We start from the raw sequence: 21,012 nt of genomic DNA, 5'->3' as shown, positions 1-21,012 counted from the left end.
TGTGCAAGCTGCGCCATTTTTTTTTTGTTACAATTTTTTCACCCTTCCCACCATGCAACGCGCGTAAGGGCCTTTAGGGTAAATGATTAACAATGTTCATACTGAAGGCGTCCACGCAGCACATATCATTACAAGAAAGCAAACATTTGGTTGCGCTATAGGAAAGAAAACGTGTACAAACCAAGAATTCATGGTATACGCAAGCAATCGTTGTGTGGATGTCGAAGCCATACACAAAAATATTGCACGAAATTGGTCTCGCCTCGCGGAGCCATACCAGCCAGATCATAGTTACCGAACTATATGTATAATAACTTCAGCGAGATAATAGCCATCACGTATCGCAACCGCGCAGCGTATCTCAAGGTTAAGCCGGAGTTGGAAGCGTCCATGCGCCGATAGCGGGCACAAGTAAACCGGCCACCGATTCAGACGGCACTGTCTTTAGTAGGGTCCCCCGGACAGGCCTTGCTTTCATCCGTCCTTCAGACCCCCTTTCTTCGTCCTCTTGATCCCACGGGTCAAAAGCCGCCATTACGTTGGCAGCGTCAGTCAATCGCGCCACGCGCAGCTTCGAGCAGTCCGGCCGGCCGGCTTTAAGTCGCGCGTGGCACGTCGCGTTTGTTCGAGCCCGATCTCGCCGTAAGCCTCGCTCGGCTCCGTGATCACCTGAGTGACATTGAGTCGCTGTGGTGGGTCTCCCGCGGCGTCCTTTGTGCTGCTGGACGATGGCAACAAAGGGGGCGCTCCTAGCGAGCACCCCTGCATGAGAGGCGGCCTTCCGACGCGCGCCTCCGCCGTCACTGTCGTCTTGCGCGGCGGCTGCGAACGAAAAGACGCCCGTGATTCGCTTTCAGAGGTGAGGGACACCGCGCAACTTGAGAAGAGCGCCTGGCCCGGTCCGTGGCTACGAGGACACGGGTGGTCGATTTTTCCTGACTATTGCGACTGGGGCCTTCCGGGTTCTTCTGGGGAGACAGCCACCTGAAAGAAACCAAATTGGAGGGAAATGGACGACGCGGCTTTGCTTCGCATCGTGTGCTTAGCTTAGTCGTGTACTTTTGTCATCCAGGAAAGCGGTTCACTCACTCACTCACTCACTCACTCACTCACTCACTCACTCACTCACTCACTCACTCACTCACTCACTCACTCACTCACTCACTCACTCACTCACTCACTCACTCACTCACTCACTCACTCACTCACTCACCCACTCACTCACTCATTCACTCACTCGCTCACTCACTCACTCACTCACTCACTCACTCACTCACTCACTCACTCACTCACTCACTCACTCACTCACTCACTCACTCACTCACTCACTCACTCACTCACTCACTAAAACCTAAAACAACATTCCTCATGATTTCATGCAGAATAAGGTGAGACCCGCCGTGGTGACTCAGTGACAAAGGTGTTGCGCTGCTGAGCACGAGGTCGCGGGTTCGATTCCCGGCCGCGGCGGCCGCTTTTCTGATGGAGGCGAAAAGCGAAAACGCCCGTGTGTACGAGATTTCGGTGCACATTAAAGATCCCCAGGTGGTCAAAATTAATCCAAAGCCCTCCACTTCGGCGCGCCTCATCACCAGCGTTGCGTCGGCGCGTTGAACCCTACAATCAATCAATCAATCAATCAATCAATCAATCAATCAATCAATCAATCAATCAATCAATCAATCAATCAATCAATCAATCAATCAATCAATCAATCAATCAATCAGAATAAAGTGAGACGCAACAGGATCCAATCCAATCCGTGTGACGGAAGGAGACTGTAGGCAAGGTTAAGTGGGAGCGCTATCTTAAAGACACTGAAGGGATTCGTAAACATTCCGGGATTACAACCGCAAATTGTACTCTGGAGTCTCTAGGCCATGTTTCGACCAATCTCGCTGCGTTTACGCGACTTTATTCAGTAGAAAAATCAATTTGAAAAGGCTGTCCTCCTCGCTGCATCCTCCTTGCCGATTTAATATGACGTCAAAACAAGATGGCTTAGGTTGACTCCGCTGCTGCACGGCTCGCCGACCTTCCGACAGAGTCAGTCGGCCCAGCGTTTAGTCAGCCGGTCGCTGGTGGGTAGTCGCAATTCGTTCTCTCAGTTGAAACTAAGCCACGACACGTTTTTCCCTGGAAGGATGTGTTTTTAGTTTGTTAGTTTGTAGACTATATCAAGCTCTAAGTCCGAGTCACTCCACACAAGCGCACATGCGAGGCTTCGCTGACTGGTTCGCTAGTAGAAAAATCTAAAGACAATTGAAGGCGGAAGATGAGTCAGCGAAGTTAATATAGGTACTAATTAATTAAAATCAACTGAAACTTTTAACGTACAGAGTAAAACCAAGGTGCTGGAAGCACTTATTGCTTTGGATGAACTGGCACAGTGGTCAGCAGCACGACCACACATCTGCGAACGCCTTTCCGTCCAAGGAATGCATTCGCTAGAGGCGAGATATTTGTGGAAATTCGAGGGACGTTTACTGCACGATTGATGTTCAAGAAATAGCCATCTAAGCTGCTTGAAATGCTAAAATTAAATAAAAATGTAAACTGACCCTACATTATGTCCTTTATATATCCGCCCCTGGATCCACAACTGATCGATATAAGGGCATTTTAATTGGCAAAGTTAGCCCTTTAATGAGTGGCAACTCCACCTCTTGTCTGCGTGCATATTTACAATGTTGAAATGTAATAAGTTGTAAATTGTCAAAGGCAGGCAATAAATATAAAAAAAGGCTTATATATGGCCGAGTGGTCTGGAACACTAGGTATGTTCTTTTTGAATCCGCCAGTTCGAATCCCCAAGAGCGGAGTTTTTTTTTTAAGTTGATTTACTTGTTTTTGGGCAATATTTTTTATACTGAATTCACCATATTTGCGCTGTAACCTGATTACTCTATATATATATGAGCGAATTCGCAGAACGCGTGCATACTTACACTGACGCGCTGGCGAGTTCTCTTTGGCGTAGTGTTGCCATAAGCGATGGCATGCTTGTGGGCACAGTCCCGAATCAGCCAACCCTTGGCCTGGTGCGAAAACGCCTCTTACGATACAGGCACGAGCCAGGCAAGCTGCAAAGATTGGGGAAAAGCGCACCGCATTTGAGCGTCTCCGGTGACGCTGGGGTTGTTCCTCAGTTGCGTACGCCTCGTCTATGGGCCGTTACGCTTCCATGCCGTGCTGGTAGGCTTGTCTGATGCATTGTACAGCCTCCAACATGGCAGAAGCGTGGTATGCGATTACTGAGGTATCGAGAATGCCCATACAACGATAACGTCGGACGCTAAGCATGTGGTTTCAAAGAACCGAAGCCGAAACTGGTTTGAATTGTAATCGTGGACATGGTCCAATCACGTAGCACCTCGTATGGACGTCACTGGTTCCACGGCAGACCACGCGAAGTAGTTTTAAGTGCAGAGCACTGTAGGGGCTCGCCTTGTCGTCGTAGCTCGCTCGCTGGACCCAAGTAGAGCCCCATGGCGTATCGTAGCGGCGTCCCACAGTGGCTTCGAAAACCAGGCGGTTTATGTAGTCCAAACCGTTCGAAACTCGTGAACCGCTGCCGCTTTCATACAACTCCCCGCTTTTTAGCGCAAGGTAACTGCAGGTACATTTAAGGCAAAATATACGTAATTAACCGGCATCCACCGCGTTTATTTAGGGAGGAACGCTCGTTGGGTTGTTGTTTACGATAGTAAGCTAAAAAAATTGGCCGCGTATCTGCTCATTTCGTTGCAAATGCCGTCAAAAGACGATAGTCTTTATCGGCTTTTGCGAAGTAATGCCTCCCTTCGCTTTCCCGCTCACCTCTCATGTTGTTCCTCTTGCGTCGCACTCCTCCCAAGGTAAAGACTCCAAAGGTTTGCTTAAATCATTTTAAATTTCCCGCGTTCCACTGCTCCAAACCGGGTGTCTCGATGCGAACGCTGCCGTACGGCGAAGACGCTCGTTAATCGAGGCGCCCTACTTCAACGTTTATAGAACCGCGTTTCCCTACTCCACGTGCGTTGCAAGCAGAACGTGGAACCTATCTAGTGGAACCTTGCGTAACTGCTGCCGGTTGATTTCTTAAAATGGCGCCAGAAGCTATAGTGGCGCGGGCGACAGCAGGCGACGGCGGAGTGAATTCTTTTTCTGCAGTTGATGAAGTATTTAATTTCGGAAAAGTCAAGCATGTTTGATTTTTTTATAAAGGAACACTGCAAATATCACTTCTGTATTGATTTGTTGTCTCATATTTGCGTAATGTCTTGTTCTTCTTCAACAATGTTGACAAGTATGAACATTACACCGGACATAGACGGGTAGATTTAGCTGTGACTATATAAGACTATTGCGCAGGCATTGTTTTGCTTTGGCCGGGTGGCTGAATCGAGTCACAGACAGACAGACATACAGACATACAGACAGACCAAAATTTCTGGGTTTAAGTAGCCCAAGAAAGACTATCGTCTTTAAAAGACTCTCGTCTTTAAAAATGGCAGTGCAAAAAAAAAAAAAAATGGCGCGTTCCAACCTGCGCAATAAGGCGCCGGCTGCGCCGGCACGTGTGGCAGGAAAAGCAAGCACAAAAAGAACAGGCGCACATTTAGGCAGGGGGCGCGCGAGCACTGCGAAGGCGGGAACTTTGAATTGCACTGTACAAACCTTCGTTTTATTCATCAAGAGAGGAGGGAGGTAGGGCGGTAAAGAGCGTGATGGGTGGTAGCAGTGAGCGGATAACGGCGCTACAGCCCATTATTGGCGAATCACTGCTCTGTACTTCCGACAGCTTTCGTATTGAGTGGAATGGCTGTAATGTTTTTTTTTCTTCCGGGCTTTATAAACTAAACACTGCCTTATCGTTCGGATGAACGATGAAAAGTGTGTTTTATTTGAGCCATCCTATACACTGCAAGCAAAAACAGAAGCTTGACAAATTCACTTCAGTGTCCCTTTGAATGCTACACCTCCAGCACATCAGAACCAGCGCACTGTCCATGCCACAGCAGTGCTTGCAGCACTCCAACGTGGCGTTGGCGATGTTCATCCAATGGCAGGAGACATCAATATAAGCTGGTACTTCTCCCCAGGATAGAGTGGCCGCCCGCGGTTCGGTGAGATGGGCCACCGTCCCGGCACCACCATCGTCCAAGCAAGCTGCGTGATTTACCACCGGCTGCAGCCGCCAAAGACGTCGTTCGAGCAGCAAGCAGCTCATCGACGCCGCAGCGATAAGAACAGCCGCAGACGTGGGCGTAAATACGGCTACACAATCAAGACGTCATCATGCGCTTGTCTTTGTCCGGAGACATATTTACGACCTTGCTCGACGAACTTGTTTCGTAGGAGAGGGTCAGCGCGTCCGTCACACCGGTTTGAGTCTCTCCGCTTACTTTACCCCGTCTTGCGCTTTTGGTTGTTGGTGATTCTTCGTGTCTGGTGGCTCCCCTTTCCTTTTCGTCTGTAGACCGCGGTTAAGTAACCTTACGATTCCTGTCACGTGGGAGCTGGGGCATCGAGCGTGTTGTCGAGAGATGAAGGAAATGCTGGCCACATCGCATTCCGTCGGCTGAACAAAAGGGGAGAGTGTATGGTGACCCTGCTGTGACACTTGTGGGAATGTTCCGAAAGGGGGATTTAATCTGAAAGGTATCGGTGTGGAATCTCCTGTTACTTGGGTAGAATACAACCGATGAAACTGTGCTTTGATTGCTCCGGCGATTTTGCGAAAATTCGTTCTGCACCGCAAAACATGTACCAAAAACTATGCCTGCTGATGTCGTCGTTGGCGTGTTTGACGTGAGTGTATTTGATAATGACGAAACCTTTGGGCACATTGATGTTCTGAACTTATTGTTCATGGCAAAGACGGTGGCGATTGTCCAGAGAAACTGAGGAACGCCTATTGAGTTAACTTGGGATAAAATTAGTCAAAGGATTATCAGCGACGTAGAAACCTGAATTATCGGGAAATAAAGCATTAAGGTAATTAATATGTAGCAAATGTAAACAAACAGCATTACGCGAACGAAAATGTAGAGCCCGTTGTTTCCTAACCCTTTAAAGTGAACGCATGGCACGAATTTTTTTTTTTTCGCTTAAAAAAAACAAGAACTGGAAAATACGATACGACCATTTCTGTGCCCCTAAACAAACGACAAAAAACATGGCAGTGTTTTCATGCAGAGAACTTTCGGGTATTACGACTTTGCCGGGGCGGTGGCCGAGGAGACTGGCGAATTAGAGACAACAAAAAATGGTTCAAGCAAATTCTCACTGCATGGGCATTACGGTCTCAGGCACTCCACTGAACACGTTAGCTTGATGCTCGAAATGGAATGTTTTGCGCAGTTATGACAATAGTACATGAAGAGATGAGAATGGGAGAATGATGGCATATAGCGCAAGTGAATAAAAAGGCGATTTCGATAAAAGGGTTTCTTCATGTTGAGGAAAGAATGCTACTGCTGTCCCCTATGTACTTGTGCTTTGCCTGAAATATAACTAATGTTATAATCTTGACAAGTATGGCACATGCCACCTGTTTTAGTAGTTTGACAGTGTCTTGCCTATATATATTTCTTGGTCAAACATTCATTCAGCTTTTGGCTGGGTGATTGAATCGACTGGCAGGCAGGCTTGTAAAGTTGGCGGCGTTGATCAACCTGGTGGTCGATGTAAGACTGCGTGTTTTTACTGTCTTCCTGTGGGGTCGGTCTTCGTGGATGTCAGTACGTATGGTTTGAGGAACTTGAGTAACCTGAAGGAGGTCCAATACAGATTTTGATGTAGGAGGGCGTTTAGAACTAGCGGCTCTGTTATATTGCGTCTTGGGGACGAAGGGGCGTCGATGTGGGTGGTTTTACTGCTAGTTTAATTGCATGATTTATGCTTTAAGGCATACAGACCAAAATTATCGCGTTTAGTTAGCCCAATCAACACTATCGTCTTTAAAAAATGCAAGAAAAGAAAAGGATAATAATAGTGAAAGAAGACGTTTGGCAATGAGACACTAAGTCTTTCGCATTCTGAACATCATGCGGAGTGCTTAGATGAGGTCACCATTCTTGTTCTTGGTCAACTGCGAGCCATGCCTCTTCACTCCTCATCCATTTACTGTAGTTCTCGTTCGAGACTACAGTCCGGGTACTCGTCTCGAGTTCCACGTCACGAGCGTGTTTCACTTTCTCGCGTCCGAAGGAAACATACAAAGGCGGCGCCAAGTGGGGGCCGGTACGAATTACCTCGCATTTTGACACACCTTGCGCTTTCCGCGAAACAAAACTGATGCGAGGAGATAACGACGACAATTAAGTCATTGTCATTTGCTCGGTTGGGGCTCACTTTGTTTTTTGCCTTATTTTCGCACTCTCCCGTATTATCCGGCCATTTCTTTCTTTTCTGGGGATGCCTGCGTGAACCTGAGGGCGAGTGCAGACACGGCTGCTGCCAGCCGTATACGTGTGACGCCTTGACGTGTCGCGGCGGGATCTCGGTAAAGCACGCGAAGCTCAAATTGTCCCATTGTTTAAGTTTCGAAATGAAGGGGAAGCTGAGTGGGCGCAAAATGAAGCCGGTTCTTTGTCGAAAGCACGCAAGGCGAAAGCGCACTTAAGGCCAGTTGTAGCCTTGTGCGCCACCACTTTCGCGGGGCCCATGTGTTTGCTTGTGACGAAGGACCGCAGAAGGAGAATTTACCGCTCATTTCTGGCACTTAGTTTTGCGGCTTGTCGCTTTGATACGGGCTCTTTTAGTCCAATGCACCGAACTGTGCTCGGTTAGAAATAAATCTGCCGGAGAGATCCGCCTGATTACTCCCGAAAGAGTTTGAAGCGACAGACAACCAATTTTTGTCGAGTCTATTTTCTTTCTCACAAATGAAAGGCATCACTTTAAGCACCTAAACTCGAAACGGTTTTGCTGATAGTGCCCTATAACTTCTGAAATCGGAATTACCCGCCGCGGTGGCTCAGTGGCTAAGGCGTTGCGCTGCTGAGCACGAGGTCGCGGGGTCGATTCCCGGCCGCGGCGGCCGCTTTTCTGATGGAGGCGGAAAGAAAAAAACGCCCGTGTGTACGAGATTTCGGCGCACGTTAAAGATCCCCAGGTGGTCAAAATCAATCCGGAGCCCTCCACTACGGCGCGCCTCATCGCCCGCGTTGCGTCGGCGTGTTAAACCCTACAATCAATCAAATCAATGAAATCGGAATTTTTAGATGTACCAGCCATACGTGTCCCGCCAAAACTAATGCTGGCAACAATGGCAGTGGGTCATGCAGCAATACTTTTTTAACTACACGTGAGATTAAAAGAGGTATTTAAAAGCATGTCCCCGACTAAAACGACTATAATGTGCAACCTTTCCTATTCCTTCATGGGGCTTTTGAATCACGCTTTGAAATCGACGGAATGGTTTAGCCATGCAAGCTGGTGTCACGTTTAGACACCACCTTTCAAACCTCAGAAATTTTAGTGAGAAATTAAAATTATTTCCACCTGTTTATTTGGAAGTTGCTTGCGATTACCCCTGTATATAAAACGCTGACTTTTTTATGAGCTAGAGGAGATGCACTCCACAAAAATCGGTTGTCTGTCCCTTTAAGTACGGTTAACACTCGTTATAACGAAATATCGCTTTATCCGAAGTTTCCCGTTGTCCCGACTTTACTGTACGGATATTAAATCATTTCGCGTTTAATGAAGTACCGCTTACAACGTTTTTTTGTAACGAAAAGTTTGTTGTAACGAAGGTTTTCTCTGTTTAAAGCGAAATACGTCATACAACGCTACCTTATACACATGTAAACGCTTCAGTGAGGTGTACCTGTTATCCTCCATACAATTTCTTTTTTTTTTCCTTTTGGTAACAGCTCCGCCCTGTATCTTACTGCGGTGCACCAACCACGTTCTATTGTAGCGGTCATTCGCGCTATTGCTGCTTTGTCTAAGGAGTTTTCTTTAAGACACGTGTTGCTTATCCAGGCGTAGCCTTCCCCCCCCCCCCCCCCCTTTTTTTTCCCCTATAATTTTCTTTTTTCCTCTGATATCAAAAAGCACCAGTATCTCCAAGGCTCAGACAAAAATAGGCGGCCCTTTCCGATCGATGACAGGACGAGGGAGCTTTCCCATACGACCCCCCTTTGTTGCCCCAACAACAAGGCTACCTTTATGGCCTGTGCAACTGGGCTTCCATTTCATGCGTGTTTCTTTCTGTTCACCAGCTTGAAAGCCGCAACTTGGCTCCAGCCCCCGAACAATACCGGCCGACTAATACGACGAGGTTCGAATTTTGAGGAGGTAACGCGTAACGCGTCTACGTTTATTTTTTGGTGGGGCTATGTTCTTTCTTTCTTACTTTTTTCTTTTCGCCAGCGTTGCGCAGGCTGCCTCAGTCTGCTTCCCAGGCGTTTTTTGGCTATTTCTTTTATTTTTTCGAGTACTCTCCCTCCTTCCCCCCATCCCTTCGCCGTAGCCTGCGAGCGAGGAATCAATCGTTTTGCGGCGGCGGCGGCGGTGCCAGTCGGCAGTGCGGCGCTTATGCAAATTGGAATTCGCGGCACGCGCGTCACCCATCCATCTTGTTGTCACCGGCGAGTGTGGCGGCTTCGCCCACGCCACTTCGCCGGCAGCAGCCCGGTAGCGCACCGCGGCCCACCGGCCGAGCTCTCCCGCCGGGCACCGAGACACCCGCATCCTCCGCGGCGTCACAGCCCGCAGCCGGGAGAGAGCACTACACTGCCGAACAGCAGGGCTGCACCCGGAGAATTCTTCCACTGAGGGTTTATGGCCACACTGCATAAAACTCCAACATAACCACAAAAATGGATGATAACGAAGTAATAAAAGAGGCTGTACGAAGCTTTGTGGGTATGAAGAGGACAGATGTACACACTAAACTTTTTTACACTCTTTTGGGCCGAAAAGGGTGTAAAAATCTTGTCCCATGGCTAACACCCTTAAAAGGTGTTTTGGCAAAAAAAGGGTGTATGAATGAAAAAAGGGTGTTGAGCTCAACACCTTTAAAAAAGGGTGTTGAGGATGCTCAACACCCTAAAAAAAGGGTATTGAGTCTCACACCCTTTTTCTGAGGTGATGGCATGCGCAGAGGCAATGTCAAACGGCGGAGCGCGCAGCATTCAACACAAACAGCCAATACGTACAAGTTACAGTTGGAACACGGGATGCTAGCGGTACAGGACGTGCATACTTACTTAGCAATACATGTGCTGTTCTTGCTTTTATACCCAGCAGAGGAAAGCCCCCAGATGGAGTCGGTGGGCTTGTCGCAAAAAACTGATATTTAGCGCTAATTTTGGAAGTATGGATTTTACTACGAGAATATACAAATCAGCACGTGGATTTGCAAAAACTTTTTAATTACGCGGTAGTTTTTCTTATCCGTAACTTAAAGAATTTTATTAAATACCATACAAATCTTCCCTGCCACCTCAACACCCTTCAAAAAGGGTGTTCATTATTTCAACACCCTCTTTCCCAGAAGGGTGTAAAGCTACAAATTAGGGTGTTCGAAACTAAGAAACAGGGCGTAAAGAAAAAAAGGGTGTAAGAAAAGACCGCCAACGAAGAAAAAAGGTGGAGAGACCTCCAATTTTGGAGGCATTTTGTACCTGTTTACACGGGTGGACTGAACATTCTCTACAAGCGTGCGGGGGGGGGGGGGAAAGGGGGGTTGTGCCTCAGGATGTTTACAGCAATATGAATTGGCATAATTTATTACCAGTGAAGCTCTTTAAGCTTCAGGAGGTAGTTTCGGCAGCATTACCAAAAAAATACAAAGAAAGAACTGGGGCGCCTGTAAAGGGTGCACCACCGCAGATGGGGTATTATGACAGTGAAGTCGGCTTTCGAGCTTGTTAGAGTGTGAGCACAAGGGGCGTATGCGTATCCGCACCTCTTACTGTACCATTTCAAAGGTACTAGTCTTTTTTGGATTCTAAAAGGCAAAAAATTCGGGCAGCTTGCAATAGTGGTGCAAGGCTGGAGAAACAGCGACGCTGGGGGCCGACCTACCTTGTTTCCCTCTTGGATCTCCTGGAAATGGGGGGGGGGGAGGGGGGCACACTGGAACAGCCTTGTGAAATCCGGTTAAATTTGGCCTCATCCCTGAGCGGTCATCCTGGCTTAGCAAGAACATTAGAAAGCTTAGCAAACATAACAAAACTTAGCAACACCAGAAGAAACTAGGTCGACCCCCAGCTCCGCTGTTCTTTTTTTTGCAACTGAACACCTATTTCACACCGTTTCAACAACCTACAGAAAGCCAAGCGTGTTGCAGTTTGTAAGCATCCCTTTCGCCACACGACTACAGTCTTCTTAATTTTGAAGGTTGAAATTGGTGTTTCACGTGCCAAAGCTAAACTTGGGGCATGAGGTGCACCCAATAAGGAAACGAGCGATCATTGCATAAGAGCAATTATTTTTTTTGCGTTTGGAAATTTCTTGCGAGTAGAGGAGTTTATGAGGGGATGTCTTCTTCTTTACAGTGCTATTATGCATCCGAACATGGCCTTATTCAATGAACAGCTGAACACCTTTTCCACACCCTTTCAACACCCTAAGAAAAACCAAGGGTGTTGAAGTTGATCAACACCCTTTTTTTCAAACAAAAAGGGCGTAGAGCTAGAAAAAGGGTGTTGAGACTCAAGAAAAAGGGTGTAAAGGCCTCCCAACACCCTTTTTCCACCTATGCTACGCCCTTTTTGGCTAAAAGGGTGTAAAAAAGTTTAGTGTGTACGTGGCGTTGAGCTTCAGGTCACAATTGCTCCCCTACCCACTACCTGAGTACCTTGATATAAACTCGCAACAAGCCCGGAGTCTAGAATACCAAGACAGAAGCTGTACATACTGTACTCCTGCCTGCATTGAGGATGAAGGTAGAGCAACTAAAATGTATGGTCTGAATGAAATGAATAACTGCCATGCCACCAGTGCGCCACCTACCTCTTACCGTTCGGCAGCCCACTTCGCTGCAGAGAGGCGAAGCGTTTCATTCAGCTTTTCTGCAGGAAAGTTGCACAAACCTAAAATACTCACACTCAACATCGCGTCGCCAAATGTAGGCTATTCCGCAGTAAGTGTTTCAAAGAAATCCCCGAAATGTCAGTGGGGTCTTGGTGCATGCCTTGGAATTAAATTCTTTCACCCAGTACTTCGTCAAATGCATTTAACGTTAGGCGCACAAGCGTGTCATCATTTACTACCTGACGGTTATGCAACGCTCCCTTGACACCGTGACATTCAGCTATAAAACTTACCCTCCCTTCCCAAAGAAAGTTGAGACAAGCACGAAAACTTTCTAACATCACAACTGCGTCAAAATTGCGTCAAAACCTTCGCAGAAAGCAGAGTTTCATACTAATATACACTAGAGGGAAATCTGGCGCCACCGTCTAGGGGAGCCGCGCTTCGGCGAGCGTGCCGTCCTGTACCGGGCAGGCACGTTCCACCTGTCCTTGCCATGGCTCACGAACAGGCTGAAAAGTTGGCTTCGGCTGCAAAAATGCGACAATATTACTGCAGAAAATTAATCAAATTTGTTCTGTTATTATAAAATTAAAGCTCGAGAAAGGTTTATTTGTCAGGGATTATTTAGAAGCTTCATGGAAGATGAACAAAAAAACAATGTTACCCCTCTTGGCTTCAAGACGAAAAAGAAGCCATGTGGCTAACCAAGCCAAGGAGGCGAGGAACGTCGCTAGCCGCAATGGCGCCTCCCATGGCGGCCCGCGAGTGCAGCGCCAAATTTCCCTCTAGTATATATTAGTATGAAACACTATGGCAGAAAGTGCGTCCAATCGATCGTCAAACCTTCAACGACCCAAATCGCAAACAAAGAACGAACCCACGCAGCGATTTTTCACGCACTAAGTGAACGCATCTAAAGGTGTACCGATGCGTGGTTTATGGGATAGAGGTATACCATTGTACTCCTCCTTAACGATCGATGCGTGTATAGTGATACTATAGTCTTATCTAGAACCGTTCCGTTTTCGCGATTTGCAAGTAACCGTTTTGACGCAATGGAAGCCCGGTTTCACGCACGCGTAGGACACCATCGGTCCTACTAAGAAAGCTTTCACTTTAAAAAGCTTTCGCGTTAAAGCACTTCCAAAAAATTATGTTGGTTTCCAGTAGTGATCGAGGGGTTCCTCGCGCCGCCGCATTCCAACACAGCTCGATAACTTAAGGCACTGCCCCTAATTATTTTTTTCTGTGTGTCGCAAACACTGGAGCTTTTATTCTCAGCAACTTCGGTAAAAATGTACCAGTAAGAATGAGAACGCAAACTGACCTAACAACATCGTTTGTCTTCTCCTTCGCCAACGAAGGTCCTATGCAAGGCGCGGTTGGCAGTAACGGACATGTGAACACCAATATTTCAGTCTGAACACAGAAACTTCAGTACTTTGTTTTGAATCATGCCGTAACCGCGGTATCGCGGCATCAATGAGAAGCAGGATTTTGCAGCTTTCGTGTTCCAGCTGGTGTTTTTTTTTTTTTACATCGTCTTAAAGATTCCTTGCTGACTTTAAGGTCAAACAAGGTACCTCTGTTTTATTTAACGCATAATGATCCGACTTGATATTGTTGTGTGGCAATAATTGCAAGGCCCGAAGGTGATGGCAAAAGCAAACGGAGTTTAATTATTAAGGCGAACTTGTGCTTCTACTACACTCTTAATCTGGTTCCATATAAGTTCCAGTTAACAAGGGTGATCCATATATTTTATGTGGATCCAAACGAAAGAATAACTGGAACGAAGCATATAGGTGGATCTTATCTGGAACCGTGAGCTTGTTTTCTTTATGTTCGTGGTTTTTATCTGGAACCGAAGAAATGGGGTCATGCGATGTCGGCGGTTCCAGTTACTGTTCCACTTATGTCCCAGTAAACGGTTGGGGAGAGTGCGTTTGTATATTTTTTGCTCGTGTCTTGTTCCACATAAATCGTGCATGGCAGTGAAGTATGCTCTCTTTCATGCATCAACTGGAACAATGAACCGCATATATATTAGGTGCTTCTTGACCCAAGATGCACGTGCGCGTTTAATATACACGCGCACACCGCACATAAAATTTAATGAACTTCGCCGACATCTATGAAACTGCCTTGCAGCAGTTAACGTTCATAATACGGCTAAGCTGTAGTTTTAGTGATGTCCTTTGACAGAAAACAAAATCCCACTTTTTTGTCAACGCCGTACAAAGCATTAAAAATGTCGAGAGGAGGATATCTTAGGCAAAAGAAGAAATTGCAGGAACCCATTTCCAGGTGTTCTGCGGCACCCAAACCACTTTCGTGAACATCGTATTTTTCTAATTTGAGGCGTCAAGTATACAAATCACCAGTGACTTCAATTTGAGAAGGGCTAAACGTCTTCCCTTTCCCCGTCTGCCGTTCGGGCAAAGCCATAGCTGCTATAGCGCTGAAGAATTCGTGGTGCTTTTGTGAACATCTTCATTACGAAACACTTATTGAGGCCATTACATTTTATGCATTTGGTTTACAAAGTTTCGCAGAAACGGCAGTTTTTGTTCAACACTCAGTCATCATCTCGCTGTGGTGTAGTACGCGCTCAATGGTGCTTAGTCCACGTTACTTATGTTGTGATGGGGTACATACATAATGGTAACCGACTGCGTTACATTTTACACCGCACACATCATGCTACGCATGCAGTTATATGCTAAAAAGTTCGTTTTTGTATTTTGTCTCGTCCCGGCTATTAATTTTCACAAGCAAAAACGAAAGCCTCTTTGCAGGATGAGAACGACACAGAACCCGGAGAACTAAATCTACCCCGCGGCATCTGCCTTACATTCTATATATTTACACTGAAATGTCATTCTTATTTCAAATTATGCATTGCAGTATCGCGAGAATTCGCAGTGTTACCCTAATGTTGTTACTTGTCATAGTAATTCAAGTTCACCGAATGACCTGCCTTCTCCTCCTGGTCCCCCCGTTGCTCTTTTCTTGCACTATTGGTGTTCATGAAGACAAATTGCTGGAAAACGGGAAGGTGTATTATTACTCGCTTATTAGCGAGTAATCACACTGGATTCACTATACGGAAGTAGTTTTCTATAACGTGGATATCAAAGAGCGTCGCAGTATATATTATTGGTATTGGAAAGACTTGTTGTCAAGAGAAGGCAGTCAATAAAGAAGCGTCGTTTTGTTTTCACTGCAAAAAACGAAATAAAGCTGTCATCGAAGTTTATGCACACATACCGCACGCGCTCACGGCCCACGGCGAGAAACAACTTTAGCCCAACTAACGTGTTAAATTGGCTAATATCTGAGCTCTTTGTTCCAGCCTCAGAGCCGCGTAGACGTCCGCTTAGAGGCTTACTCCCATTTTCCGAAGCAAATATAAGCGATCACGGGTGCTGAGCTTGTGATCTCTTCCGCGGACTGGTCACTGGCCACGGCGTGCATCGCCCAAGGCACGGAGGAAGAAAAAGATGGCCGAAACCATTACGAAACGACCGCCACTTCAGTGCGGCATGCCGTGCGCATGCGTTGACAGCCGCAAGGCAGCGCCGCTTGCGTTGATGCATGGTATAGTGGGACGGCAACGGGTACAAGGACGATGAGGGAAAAACGGGACTGCGTGAACACTTTTAACGACAGCAGCGCCCCTACGTCTCAACGTTTTTGCAAGCTAGTTTTTGTTCGTCCGCATGCAGCGCCACCAGTGGCCTTCTATAGCGGTGTTCTTTATTGCTCGCGTTATGCGCCTGATGTACTAAATGAACTGTCGGTCAGACTGGCGGGAACGGTTACCAGTTTGGTTGTGGCGTGAAACTGCGGATTTCTTCATGTCCTCGGGCTGTATTTACTGTTCGACGAAGTGAAGTTTTGCCGGGAGGCGCAAAAAAGGTCAGTGCTGCTTATTTATGTTCTGGTAACGGTTGTTGTTCATTGACTTGTTCATCACTGCGTCCGATAAACGTGGCGCTCCGCTGCCTGTTCGATGCGAGAAACGTTTGACTGCATACGTTAGGTAGTGCTATTTAGAAAGTTGCTGGTGCGCGCATTTCTCGAGTCTGCATGTCCCCTTATGGTGTGGTGTTGCTTAGTTGTATATTGACGGTTGCTGTACCTGTCAGCGGTGCTGAATCTTCTCGAGTTAGTCGCACGCTATTGTCTCGCGCGCACACACTGCACGGCTTATTTGTCGGAGCGTCTGTCTTTAGCCTTATCGGTATTTTCAAACTTCCGTGTTAATTGCGTTGTGTTGGTCTTCTGAGAGCCATACATTTACTGTGCTAATCACGTTATTCCGCCTAATGTTGATGTGCGTTCAAGACGTTGGCGGCAGCACTGCTTACGTTTATCTGTGCTGTGTGTGTAGTTGTGCCCCGTTTCTTCCAATGCCTTCGATAAATTCAGATGGTCTATTTACACTAGTCAACTTTAGTTGGCTCCCTGACGTGTAGTGAATTCGGGAAAGTGGTTGTCTGAGCAGCAGCGTAGTAACAAAACGTTCCTTTTGTGGAGGGGAAGTCAGGTGGAAACACGCAGAAAGTGTGGAGCCGTTTCTATGCTGTCAATGTCAGTGGTAACCTGAGACCTCAGAATAATTACCCATAAAGCTCACGTGTGGACTATTAGAAGTTTTAACGTCACAAAGTAAGTTTAAAAATAATTCATTCCTGCTATTTTATGCTATCAATGTCAGTGGCAGCTAGAGAGTTGGAATAATTTTCGAAACGCTCAGGTGCAAAGTTGTTGAATCATGATGTGCACCTAACATAATCCATTTTTGTTCTCCTTTGAACGTAGAAATTATACTGCAAAAGCAGATTGCTACATTCTGTATTCATACTCTATGACCTGTTCAGAAAGAGTCTGTGGCTGACTGTGGAGACATTTGGCCCTTCACTGATAGGTTGTGACAAATGTTTTTGTTTCTCTGCAAAAAAAAATGAAAACAAATTATTTCCATTCTTTACATGCTCCTGCGCAGTCATGGCTGTGGCATTTACTGGCTGAAGACATCTTCGGCATGCTGAAGGGTCGTCGGGGAGAGTGCGGCGGATTATGAATGCCCTGTAGAGCTCATAAGCCACAAAAGAGTACCTTTTGAGTCGTGCATATTGTGCAGATATTCACCAGTTCGCATAGACCAAGGACAGGTGAGCTTAAAGTATGTTCAAATATTTTTATATCTCAAATTGTTTAGCAAGAAAAGATTACCAGGGCTTCCGGTGTAAAAAAAACATTCGACTTTTGTGGAACGAATCAGACATTGTTCAATATTTTCTCGTGCTCCCTGGGTAAAGCAATGCATAAATTTATTCTCTGATATTTTTGTACTGTTTATTTTCTAGGCAATAGGGTGAAGATAGACCTAAAACAGCTGTACAAGGAATGCATATGGCCATTTTAATTGTATTTGGACCCCTTCTTGGAAGTGTATCATCAGAAGGCAACACATTAGAGCTCTTGCACGGGATAAAATCATTGCATTCTACAAGTAAGTACGCACTGCCATTTTTGGGTCTTTCATGGCGCGTTTTTAGGTAGTTTCTTTGTAACTAATGGTTTGAAACTTGAACTTCTTTTCAGTGACAGCTTGGCCTGTGCTCAAGGTGACAGTAGGAGCTTTTCGGAACACGTTAGCGAACGTTTCCTGGAAGTGCACTTTGAGACGTCCCTGGCAGAAACACCCGGGTCATAATTTTGGTTGGGTAAGCTGGCATTTTGTTTTTGCGGGACTCAATTTCAGGGCCTGTTCATCCTAATAAAATCTCACTGTTAACAAGTTATCGTGAACGCTAATATTGGCCATTGTGTTCACATTCCGCCTATTACGGATGCTCCAACAGTGGCAAAAAAACACACTATTTTGTATTTAAGTTTTGTAAATATTTAGCTTTTACACCTTGAGAGTTGTTGCTGTGATTTGCCAGCACCACGGACACGCCCAACGTGGTTGCTGCTACAACAATACGGTGGCAACTGACGATTTAAATTTCCCGCTTTTAATACGCCCGTAGCACTAATAATACTCCCAAATACAGCCGTAGCATGAGTAATGCTTGCATTAGATTTTGACAGGTGGGTAAATAAGGGGTAATTTTTCAAGGGAATTGTTTAGAGCACAGAAAGTGTCGTCTGCAAGAAAATGTGCTATAGTTGTGAATTATAAGAAAATTGTGCAACAGCCTAGTTCAGCATTAGTCAGCTCAACTTCTGCCTCATACCACTACGAACCATGGAGGTAATACATATCGAGAGGGAAATATTTTAGGTGCAACTAATTCCCCCCAAATTTCTGCCACAGTGCGATATTTATGATTTCCTATGACTGGCCATTTATTTCTTTGCGGTAGAAACATCGTTTAGCTGTAAGTTATATTAAGCCAGCCTCACTACAGCATTCTAGGGAGCACATTATACAGTACAGAGAACATTTTTTGCAGAGAGAAGGTGTGTAAAATATAATGCCGAAAGGTGATTATAGTAATTATTATTTGATTTATTTAATAAACGAAACCTCTCAAGGATAAAAAACCTTATATTCAGGATACCGAGGCAGCAAGGTGGGATACTTTCCAGAATCAGGGAAATTTCATTGATTGTCTGTGGTGATTTTGTTTAGCGCACTCTCACCTTTAGCAGCACTCCCAGAAAAAAACGCAAGAAATCACTGATTTTAAATCAATTACTGTGTTATGAAAGGGCCTAAGCAACTCACTCATTTAAAGCAACCATGTAACAAAATATTCTTGTTTCCTTGAAGGTACATGAGGTGAGCAGTAAGTCTCCTCGAGGCCCGGTTATTCTGAGAGAAGGGACTGGCGCCATCAATATTGCCCGCAAGAAACACATCACGGATTCGCCGCCTGCATTGTCACTTCAGGATGTGGTCATCCTCTTCGCCGCATATGTCATCTTTTTCATCGTGTCATCATGTTCTTATGGTTGTGTGCCTTTGAAGAGTTCTTGGGACTTTTGCAAGGAGTTCTTGGAAAGCATGAGAAATTTGACAGTGGCCTGGTGTCATTTAAGTTGGAGTCTTTATTGAAATACTTGAAGTGTTCAGCTCTACTTGGGATTTTAAATTATTGGTAGAGGTTAAAGTATCTCTTGAAAGGCATGAAGGAGGTCATATGAAAGGCATGAAGGGGGTGAAATCAGATGAAGAGGTTTAGGTTACTGGCACATGCAAGTTTAATGTCAACTGAACACTGAAGTCATGCCTTATTTTTCATCATTGGCACAATGCGCAGGCTGTCTTTGAATCTATAGTGGGTGTTAATGTAGTTCATTGCACCGCATTGTAACGTCCTATTCAAGTGTAGCTCATGAGATTTTTTTTCGTGGAGTGCTGCTGCTGATGCAAAAGTGACAGTGCTTATTTACGCAGATGGCTTGCGCCTTCATTGATAAATTTTAGTACTGTAAGTGAGCTGACACCCATGCCGTAGAAGAATTTAAAATGTGCTTATTTGGCTTGAACAAGTCTTCTCCTTTGAACAAAGTTGCATTTCTTGCTTGGCGGAAGCAGGGATTTGGTCACAATTACACTGACAGCAAGACGGGAGGGTTTTTATAGCACGCAACTGTGAATTTTACCTAAGGTAAAACGTTGAGGCTGGAAAAAAATGCTTTCAAGTCTGCTTTGTAAAACTGGTCCCCTGTATGATTCAACGCTGGCTTGTTTGCTTCTTAAGGATGTCTGACTTGTTCCCACTTGAATTGATGACGTATATAATTAGTCTGCTTGTTAAATTTTATTATGTGTAACATGCTTCCAGCTACCTGGTTTGCAAAATTATATAATATTCACGCTGGCTTTCACGAGATTTTCGGGGATGAATTATTTTGAACAACTACAAATTGTTTGGTCAAGTAACGTTCCTTAAGTCAAAGGCCTTTTCAGGACGCTCATAAAGTCTATTTTGCCGACATATAGCTTGATGTTACACTTACGTCTGGTGTCAGGAAACTACTATCTTTAATAATCATGTTTTAATTGTGGCATACTGCCGCATGTGACCTCTCGTGTCAAAATGTTTTATCGTTAATCTTGGCTCGAGCGTTGTTTTCCTAAACTCTTGCACTGCACCGTTGTAGGTTTCTGATAATACAACCGTGTATGGCTTGTTTTTAGGCCTTTCCCTACAATTCAATAGCAAACTGCATTTTCCCAAACAGTTATGCGTAAACACAGTATGGCAAGCGCAATGAGTAATTCCGCCTTTGAATTACCTTGGTTTATCTGATAAGACAGCATATTTGATGCTCACTGTTGTATAATGTCTGTGTCAGTGCCGCGGTAGACGCACACGTCTATTTATTTATGAAGCAGTCGACCCTAATGCCGTCTTTATTAACCATGTTTTTGAGTAAAAGTGAATATGTGAAAATGCCACTTGGAGCCTAGTGTTATCGTTATGGTATTTATTCCTTGTACGTTGGTCATTTTCTGTGCAATTTAAAATAGACAGCTATTAAAATCTGAAATGTATGAATACTAACACCCAATAAAGTTGTATAGTATGTTGAAAAGCAGTGTATGAGTCATAATAGTTTGTTTCGTGCGTATTTTAATGCAAGTATATTGTTTCTTTTATATGCAGCTGAAACCCAGCACAGGATTCTGCGGGTGAAGCCAAAGAGGGTGTGCCGCTCTAGGTGCCTCAGACCAACTTTTATATAGAACTGTGCTCCGATAGGCAACTGTTGAGAACTGTCAGGGACCACACTGCTGCGGTGGTTTCTGCTTTCCAATTGTTGGTATCACTGCGGGTCATATATCTAGGCTGTGTTAAAATGGTGCTTGCGGTTTCCTGCTGATACCAATGCATCCGCCAGCCTGGCATATGACCTCGGTGTATACCGACAGGAAAGCAGAAATATTGGAAAAGTGTAGTCCCAGGACAGCTTCCCAATGCCTGTAGGAACACCGTTTTATTAAACAGCTGGTCTGAAGGTACCTGGAATGGCGCACCGGATAAATTCCATAATCATTTTACATGG

At 45.5% G+C, this 21,012-nt stretch overlaps 2 long non-coding RNA genes across 4 annotated transcripts in view; both read left to right on the top strand.

Annotated features, from left to right (window-relative positions):
• The window catches only part of LOC144151588 (uncharacterized), a 255,230-nt gene that overhangs the window by 120,227 nt on the left and 113,991 nt on the right, over positions 1–21,012 (top strand). The gene's annotated exons all lie outside the window — the stretch shown is intronic.
• LOC144152648 (uncharacterized) lies at positions 15,714–19,277 on the top strand. Its single transcript, XR_013319201.1, has 5 exons — positions 15,714–15,900; positions 16,991–17,159; positions 17,355–17,500; positions 17,593–17,714; positions 18,770–19,277. It is a non-coding gene; the product is annotated as an uncharacterized LOC144152648 (long non-coding RNA).

Source organism: Haemaphysalis longicornis, unplaced genomic scaffold (assembly GCF_048455015.1).
Source record: "Haemaphysalis longicornis isolate Haplotype H1 unplaced genomic scaffold, Haemaphysalis longicornis Haplotype H1 scaffold_9, whole genome shotgun sequence".
Classification (NCBI taxonomy): domain Eukaryota; kingdom Metazoa; phylum Arthropoda; class Arachnida; order Ixodida; family Ixodidae; genus Haemaphysalis; species Haemaphysalis longicornis.
This window is presented reverse-complemented; position numbering and strand designations above follow the sequence as displayed.